Here is an 8,150-nt window from a genome sequence, read left to right as displayed (position 1 = left end):
TGAGGAGAAGTGGAGAGATCTAGGCTTTCAGCTGCTTCTCCCTGCACAGATTAGCGAGGAAGCCATTGGTGTTAAATGGCATGTGCAGCCATTTTACTCTATTATGTTTATTCACAGCCAAGTGCTTTTTAAACATCGATTTTAGAGCTATGCCAAGGCAAACTAAAAAGCACTTTACACCCATGCAATCTCAGGTTTTCCACTGAAATCACTTAAAAATGCCCCAATGGATGTCACCCCGATTAAACAGGTAAATAGAAAGTGACGATAGACCTGATATCTTCCGTGCTAAGGTCTCAGCCTACAGCAGTATTTTTCTGGCCAAGTTAGTAGAGCCTGAAAAGCCAGGTGGACTTGATGACAATACATCAGCTATACAAATGGGGACGCACTAAAGTTAGCATGAGAATGTCATTCCTGCCATTTTTTGCTTCATTTGTAACTGTGTCTGTAAGCTCAGGGGAATGGCATGCATTTCACACAGCATGTACAAGAGCTCCGACTGCCAACTGTCCTGGCTTTGGTGGGATACCCTTCGTCTACACGCTTGCCCTGAGAACTGTTGTCCCAGCCGTGCCTTAAAAAAGCAATGCTTCCCTTTGGAGCTAGCTGGAGCACCTGTATACTCGGGTAAATGGAGAGGGCGCCTTTGGATAGTAGAAGATTTCCCATCAGGAATACTATGGGATTACATAGAATTGCTCCATGCAGTAATAATGGTTTTGATGCTCTCCAAAGATAGGCACTTTTGATGCTCTCCAAAGATAGGCAATTTACACGCACATGTGTGCACACACGTGTGGACGTATCTGAAAACATCCTTTGGTCATCATCCCTAAAAGCCTTCGTCTGAAACCTCTGGCAGACAAGACGACCTTGAAAATAGCAACCAATAACTCTGCCCCACTGTGCGTAGCAGGGATCCCAGAAGAGAGAGATCTATCCCACCCAAATACAAGAATTTTTCCTGGAGCCACACTTTTCAGCATGCAACCACTATTTTCAATCTTTATTGGTTTCCAGTAAAGCACCAAATCAATGTTTAAGATTTTACTGCTTCCTTTAAAAGTACTCAGTAACATGGGCCTAGTTTATCTTTTAAATACTTTGTCAACCTCTGTTTGTTGGCATTCATTTAGCTCAAAAATTACTGTGTGCTCTCCTCTGTCCATAGAATCCAATGGAGTAGTTTGGCCTCCACCTTATGTCATTAGTGGCAAATGCTTTTAGACAGATGTATGGAGGAAAAAAGTATTCCTTGCCCTGCATGGCCCAGTCTGAAAGGCTAGTATTTTGTACTACACTTGTAGTGTCCTTGCATCTGAGGATCAGAAAGCAGTTAAACAGTATTCAACCTCAAAGATTCAGAGATCATCTAAGTCAAACTCTTGCACCAGGCAAGCCAAAGAATTTCCCTACACATTTCTTTTGTCCAGCCCATCCATGGCTTCTGGTTGAGTGAGGACGTATATTTTAGCAAAATATTCAAGCCTGATTTAAGCACTTCAGACATAAAGAACCCATCACAACTCTGAAAACCTGCACCCCCACAAAATTGCTCTCTGCTGGTATTACAACCACTTTACAAGTGGGTAAATTAAGACCTGGAGAAGTTGTGACCTTCCCAAGGATATACTGAGACAAGGACCAGATTCCTGCTCTGAATTCTGATCCGATATACGGAGAATAATCTGTCCAGACAGGTGCAGTTCCATCCGGTGGCTACAACTAATGTCTGAAATTAGGAGAGTCGGGATTTATTGCTACCTTGCCACTGAACTGCTTTATGACTGTGGGCAAGTCACTTAACCTGATGGGGTATGGTTTTTGTCATCTGTTTAATCAAGTGCCTAGAGATAGAGAAACTACTCAAACACAAAGCCAAATTATGATCCTATTCTGGTTACACCTCAGATTCCTACTATATGCTGCAAGTGGCTCAAAAGAAATACCTGGGTGTCAGCATTGCTGGGTAAATAATTCCCTGTGATAAAATTATTCAACATGTGTAGTCTCTTTTCTATGCACAAGATATCCACAAGCAGATTGCCATTTCATTACACATATTTGCTGCTTGAATTTATTCAACCAATATCCCCAAAGGTTACCATAGGCTGACTGCACACATACAAATATTCAGGTTGTGACTGGTCAGCTAAATCACGTGACAGTTGTTTCTGTCTTCCTGACTGGACGAATAGCTGGAGTCTTCTGTCACGTGCAAATTAAAAATGAATTTTCCCACGAACATTTGCATATTTCTCTCTGGGAAGCCCTTTCAGTGAACACTCCTGCTAGTTAAAGTCATTTGCTTTAAAGCTCGGACAGAAGGCAGAAGCAAAGACAGCTGAAGCAAATTCCCTTAAAAACATGAATGAACATTCAGAGAAAATAGTTTGCAGCAGTCACCGTGCCATGTCAGCACAGCCATAAGGTACATCTGAGTCTCGGTCTAAGGGCAGAGCAACGGTAAATGCCGCAGTCCATAAACCCCGTACGGGGACCTGCAGTAGAAGAGTCCTATTCTGGCCTGCCACGTACATTGCCAAGGCCCTCGGGAAACTCTGGAAGGAGGGTTCACTCTTCCCGGCTGTACATCTTCCCTGCAAAAATCATCCTTGGTGTTGTCAGCTCCATGACCGGGCAAGAAACTCTGATGTCTGTTCATACAATACAAGGCCTGGAAAAATTACAAGTTGTGATGAAATTAAAAACATCCAAATTTTTCGTCATTCTCTGCTGATAAAGCCTCTATTATTACTTCTTACAAAGGGGAAACACAGCCAATTATAAGCTAATTCTGGCACATGCAAGGCCACAAGCAGAAGATAAGCCAACACTGCAGAGCTTGCAGCTGGAAGCCCAGAAACCTGAAAATGAGCTGACTCATGGAAATATCTTTATACAAAATATCAGATGGTTATTTTTCTTTGCCTCGTTTCTGAGTGTCTTAGGAATGATATATGAATTGCCTTATTTACTTTGTCCCACAAAACCCGCATTTTTTTTTATTAATGCACTTCCAGAATGAACAGGCTTTTATAGTTTCGGGGGTTGTTTTTACCCCCCTTTTCACTTTTGGGGGCCTCCAGTAGTGAAATTATAGAATAAAAGAAAAGAAAGGAAATAATGCCACTGAACCCCTTGCTGAACTCGATTTTATTTTGGGGAAGTTAGTTTGATCTTGCTGCTGCTTTTATTTCATGTAATAGAGGAGTGATGGCATAGATGTTACCCTGTTGTAAAACTGGTGACACTGAGTGCTGGAAAATAAATGTTCCCAGATATCGGTAATTTATTATTGAATTAAAGATGGTGAACGCCAGTTATAAATGTAATTAAGCACAATAGCCAGATTCGTCTAATGATCTGCAAAGGGCTTTATATTTATGGAGGCAAACGCCACAGGTCATTGAAGATCAACTTTTGCAACTGGTCTAAATTCATACAGGTCTGTCAACTTCTGTGGAGCTTTGCTAACATAGTACCCAGGTGTTTAAAAATGTGGCATCACCTATTTGAAACTATCATTCCCAGACCGAGTCCTCCTAGGATGGTCTGTTTTCCAGGGGAAATATGCCTAGCAAAAGTAGGGAACCTGATTCAAAGTACATTTATGTTGCTAGCCTAACCCAGGGAAAGAGGGATTGGAAGGAGCTATCTAGTGAAAGAAGCTTTGCAGTGTTTCTTGTGCCAGCTGCTGGCCCCAGTGGCAGCAGGGTAGATAATTAAAAAGGACATCATGTAACAGATAAATGTAGGATAGCAAGTGCTCATTACTTGATATATAGCATATCATCTATTATTAGAGGCTAATAATTCTCTAACCTATTCACGTTACCCTTTTGTCGACGTAGCTAGCTGTTTGGCACGCTCTAAATTTCCCAACATAAAATTTACTAGATGTTACTATTCAAATGTAATCTGGAATTTCTGTGCATTTCTCTGCAGTATATCATGCAACTAGGTAAAAACATAACATTAAATCCTTAGCAGAAGAAAGAACCGAGCCAATAAAACCCCCATGTTCCCCTTTTCCTCCCATAAAAATGGTGTATTTTATATTTCTTGCTGGCTTATATTTTTAACATTTATTTCCACTTTTAGCTTACTGCAATTCTAAGGGTGGTTAGCACTCATTTGCACAGCACTCAAAAGTAGTTTGTCAGCCCGAGATGTTTATTCCCTTATAAACTAAATTTACCTGGCTTGTTTAATTAGAACGTATCTTTACAGTTAATCCTGGAATTGTGAAGATGGCTTGACCATATGAAGGGAAAAAAAAAATCCCCAGCTGATGTAAATTGTCAAAGTGCCGCAATCTTTGCCCTAGTCTGCAGGTTTTGAAAGTGCACAATGTCAAACCCATCTAAATTCACACACTAATGCGTTATACTTTTAAGCAGTTAGTTTAGCTTCAAGTATGGCACGTGGCCCAGCCTAGACTATTCCTACTTTTAAAATCAGGATTTATTTGTTCAGACTGTTCCTTTTCTTTTCCCAAAATGCGATCCTATTTTTCTGTTTAAAAAAAAAGACTGTTAAAAAATTTAACCTCTGATATTAAAGGACCCCAAATCACTTAGAAGAGACCAATTGCTCTCTCTCCAAAAGGCTTAAGAAGTCAGAACAGTATTGACGGGGGAAAAAAAAAGCCACATGGGATGAAGCAATAATACAGTGCTTGCTTGCAAGAGTCTTTGCTGATGAGGAGCTATAGGAGTACTTCCCCGATAAGAGTTTACAGTTAGAAACTGTTATATCAAAAACGAAACGAGATCACTGCCGCTGTCTTCTGCAAATTATTTTTCAATGCACCATTCTTCGGGGAGACAGAAAACATTTGCTACAGGTTATCAAGATCTTACACTTTCTGTTCACCTATGCAGGCTGCCAGCTAGCAAAGAAGTCACTCTGTGAATGGAGGAGGGGAAACAAGGCGAGAACCGCTAATAAAAGGTTGTACCAGAGGGTGGCAAGAGATGGGTGGGCCCGGTGGCTTCCAGAGCAAGTCACTCCAAAGACTTGCAAACAACCAAGTAATCAGATCCCAAAGTCACGAGAGGCTATTCAGTAAGTGATAGCGAAAAACCTCCCTTTGGGATAATTATACGCTATCGCTTAAAAACTGCAATCACCATTTTTTTTTTATATACTTTGCTTTTTACATGCATCTTTCAGATGAGCCATAACACCAAGCTTTCGTCCCCCCGTGGACATTACAACGCTGTGGTATCTTTGCGTCATAGAGCTGCTAGCTGGCAACCTGCCAGGTTGGGTAATTATATATTGCTTATTTAAAGTCCTCCTGCAGTTTCAAATGGATAGGGCATTCTTCCTGTTCTATACTGCTGGGAGGCAGTCATTGCACTCCACCCCAGAGGTGGCTGCATGTCAATTATGGGAGAAGTGATTCCTGGATCCTGTGTACAGGGTACGAGCGCTTAAGACTTTCAGGGTGAAAGATGCAGCATAAACATCAACTGTTATTACTCTGAGGAGGTTCTCACAGGTTCGTCACAGGCTCCTGAGGTAACAAAAGGTCCATTTCTGTCCATTAAATGGGCACTGAGGCATACTGAAAGATGAATGTACATGTGTGATGGAAGAATCTGGCTACTATGCACAGGGGCAGTGTGATTAATAGGTCCTTAAGTGGCAGCATTTTTTAAAATAGATGTTGATATCTAAAAAGGAAAACCTTGCATTGATAATAGGGTGATAGTGAGAGAGGAAAAAGCCTTATTAAGCTTCTAAAAACACTTGACCCACTTATATGTAATCCTTTCCTTTTTTCATAAGCTCAGCAGAGAACTCCAGGAGCCACCCTTGGGCTCTGCTTAAAATGCCCCTCTTATGGTATTTGAGGCATGGGGGATGTTTTTCTGCTGCTAAAATCTCTCTTAAGCAACCACGACAAAAATGACTTCACTTGATAACAGATGCCCAAGTGCACCTTGGGATGAATGTGTTACAGATCTAGAGCTATCGCCACCTGCCTCACAATTAAATTTGCTGCACCCTCCCTTGTGGCATGCACCTGTGACATGCTGGCAATGAATGTCTGACTGGAGCATGCAGGCATGGACCAGGCAACGTGCATTTGCTTTGCAAAATTTCCAGGAGATTATTTTGTAGTTCTTTCTTAAAGCACATAGGGACATTTTGCAGGAGCCAATTTTCCTACCTCCTTCTATGAAGAATAACTGTGCTAGAGGCTTAGGCCCTATACACTGCCAGGTCCATGAAATTAAAAGGCCACTAACTCTAACTCAGGGAAGTATAATGCCCAGCGATCCAGGGACTGAAAAAAGACAGAGGGTCCTTTGTGGGCTCATTGTGTTTCATGCATATATATTCAGCCAACCAACTAAGTAGTCCCGTATTTACTGTTCTGCTTTCTCCCTTTCCTGTAGCCCTACTATTCCAATGAAACCCTAATAGAAATAATGGTAGAATCTACTTCTGAGGAAGGTATCAACCGCCGGTCCCAAGAAACACAAGCCAGAGCTTGCTGAGTTCTTGCTGTGTGGAGGAAAATACAGTGGAAGACTTCCAGGTTTCAGGCGTATCCAAGCTTTGCATCATAATTTTCGTTTAAAGCTACACATGCACACACACATGCACACTCACACACACACGTACACTTTTGTAAATAAGAAGGAAACCTCAGCTAGGTCTCTAACAAAATGCAGAGTCTACATGAACGTATTTTATCAAGGGCTCAGATAGCTATGATTTTTCAATGCTGTATATATTAGGCCTGTGTAATACCACGGGCCAAAGTTGATTTGAGGGCAATATGTCCAAGAGCCTGTATTTTTGTAGGCATCAAAACATGACCAGTATTGGGGACAAGATCCGTTCTGAGCTGACTCCAACTGAAGAATGCTGGGATCACACTGAGGATCATAATTTGGCCCACTGCGGTTCAACAGAAATTCTCATTTGTTTGCTGGCAAATGCACGTTGCTTTGCACCATAGTACCTGGATGGGCAAACCTCCCACCCTTCTGCGCTGCTCGGATTAGAACGGGGACTCTCCACAGGGATCAGTGGGGACCGAATCTGAGTAGTGCCACAGGGACTACCTGGAGATTACTCCTAGCACCCTGTGTCTTAACACTGTACGGTAGAGAGAGGGGGGTCTGATGTGGCAAAGCCAGGTCCCTTTCCTTCCCCTTGTGGTGCCCAAAACAGACACCTGAACAGTAGCACTGGACTGGCTGAGCTGATGGTAAATACAGCACAAAGGAAGGGACTAGTTTGCTACATATCTAGACATCAGTCAGTCTATCTATATCTGCATGCATCTGTATAGAGAGATCCATAATGCAGCCATCCAATTTATTCTGGAATCATTTCCTGTTTTCCCTGGTGGTAGTAGAGCTCTTTAAGCAGCTGAGCTATATCTGCACCTAGCCGGCCACATGATGGGAAGAGGTGGCAGAGTGACTAGGTATTCTGAGTGCTGTGAAGCAAACTCAGAGCACAAATCAAATTGATGCATGGTAGGTACAGACCTGGAGACTTTGTAACAAATGGTCCCTCTCCCTCCTCCCCAGTGCAGCATTCATTTCAGCACTGCAGGTTTGGTTATAGATAGTCAAAATAAGTGATGCACTTGCACAGCTAGTAACATCTCTGTTTTATCTGCCGGCAGGTTGGTCCTTCCATAGCTGTAGCTACCTGAGCAGGTTTGGCTCATCTCTCATTGGGATTTATAAGCTGTTCTTGCAACCGACTGTGACCGACACATATACCGACAGGTTTTCGTTGACACCAGCAAATGAAACATATTTACCCATTAAGCGGTCACAATTATTGCATAATTGCAGCCAATGAAAGCTATAGCACCTAGGGGTTGTCACTGCAGCCTTGAGGTTGATTCATAAATTCATAGATTAAGGGTCGGAAGGGACCTAGTAGATCTTCTAGCCCGACCCCCCGCCAGGGTGGGAGAACAACAAAAAACCCCAAAAAGAGAAACGGGACTCAAACGAGTCCAGCCAGGTAGGCATCCAGCCTCTTCTTAAAGACCCCCAGGGTAGGGGCCAGCACCACTTCCCTTGGAAGTTGGTTCCAGCTCCTAGCCGCCCTAACCGTGAAGTAGTTTTTGCGGATGTCCAATCTATACCTCCTCTCCATCA

General features: G+C 42.6%; 1 protein-coding gene across 2 annotated transcripts in view; it reads right to left on the bottom strand.

Moving 5' to 3' along the window:
* Positions 1 to 8,150, bottom strand: part of MAF (MAF bZIP transcription factor) — a 293,225-nt gene that overhangs the window by 217,201 nt on the left and 67,874 nt on the right. Inside the window, exon 3 of one of the 2 annotated variants that reach the window (XM_019505501.1) lies at positions 1,036 to 2,680. The exons of the other annotated variant lie outside the window; for it this stretch is intronic. The gene's annotated coding sequence lies outside the window, so the exon portion shown is untranslated. Of the gene's footprint in view, positions 1 to 1,035; positions 2,681 to 8,150 lie in introns of those variants that run through there. 2 annotated transcript variants of the gene reach the window in all.

Source organism: Gavialis gangeticus, unplaced genomic scaffold (assembly GCF_001723915.1).
Source record: "Gavialis gangeticus isolate Ggan-Ray unplaced genomic scaffold, GavGan_comp1, whole genome shotgun sequence".
NCBI lineage: Eukaryota > Metazoa > Chordata > Crocodylia > Gavialidae > Gavialis > Gavialis gangeticus.
The sequence above is the reverse complement of the archived record's forward strand: the minus strand, read 5'-3'. Positions and strand labels throughout refer to the sequence as shown.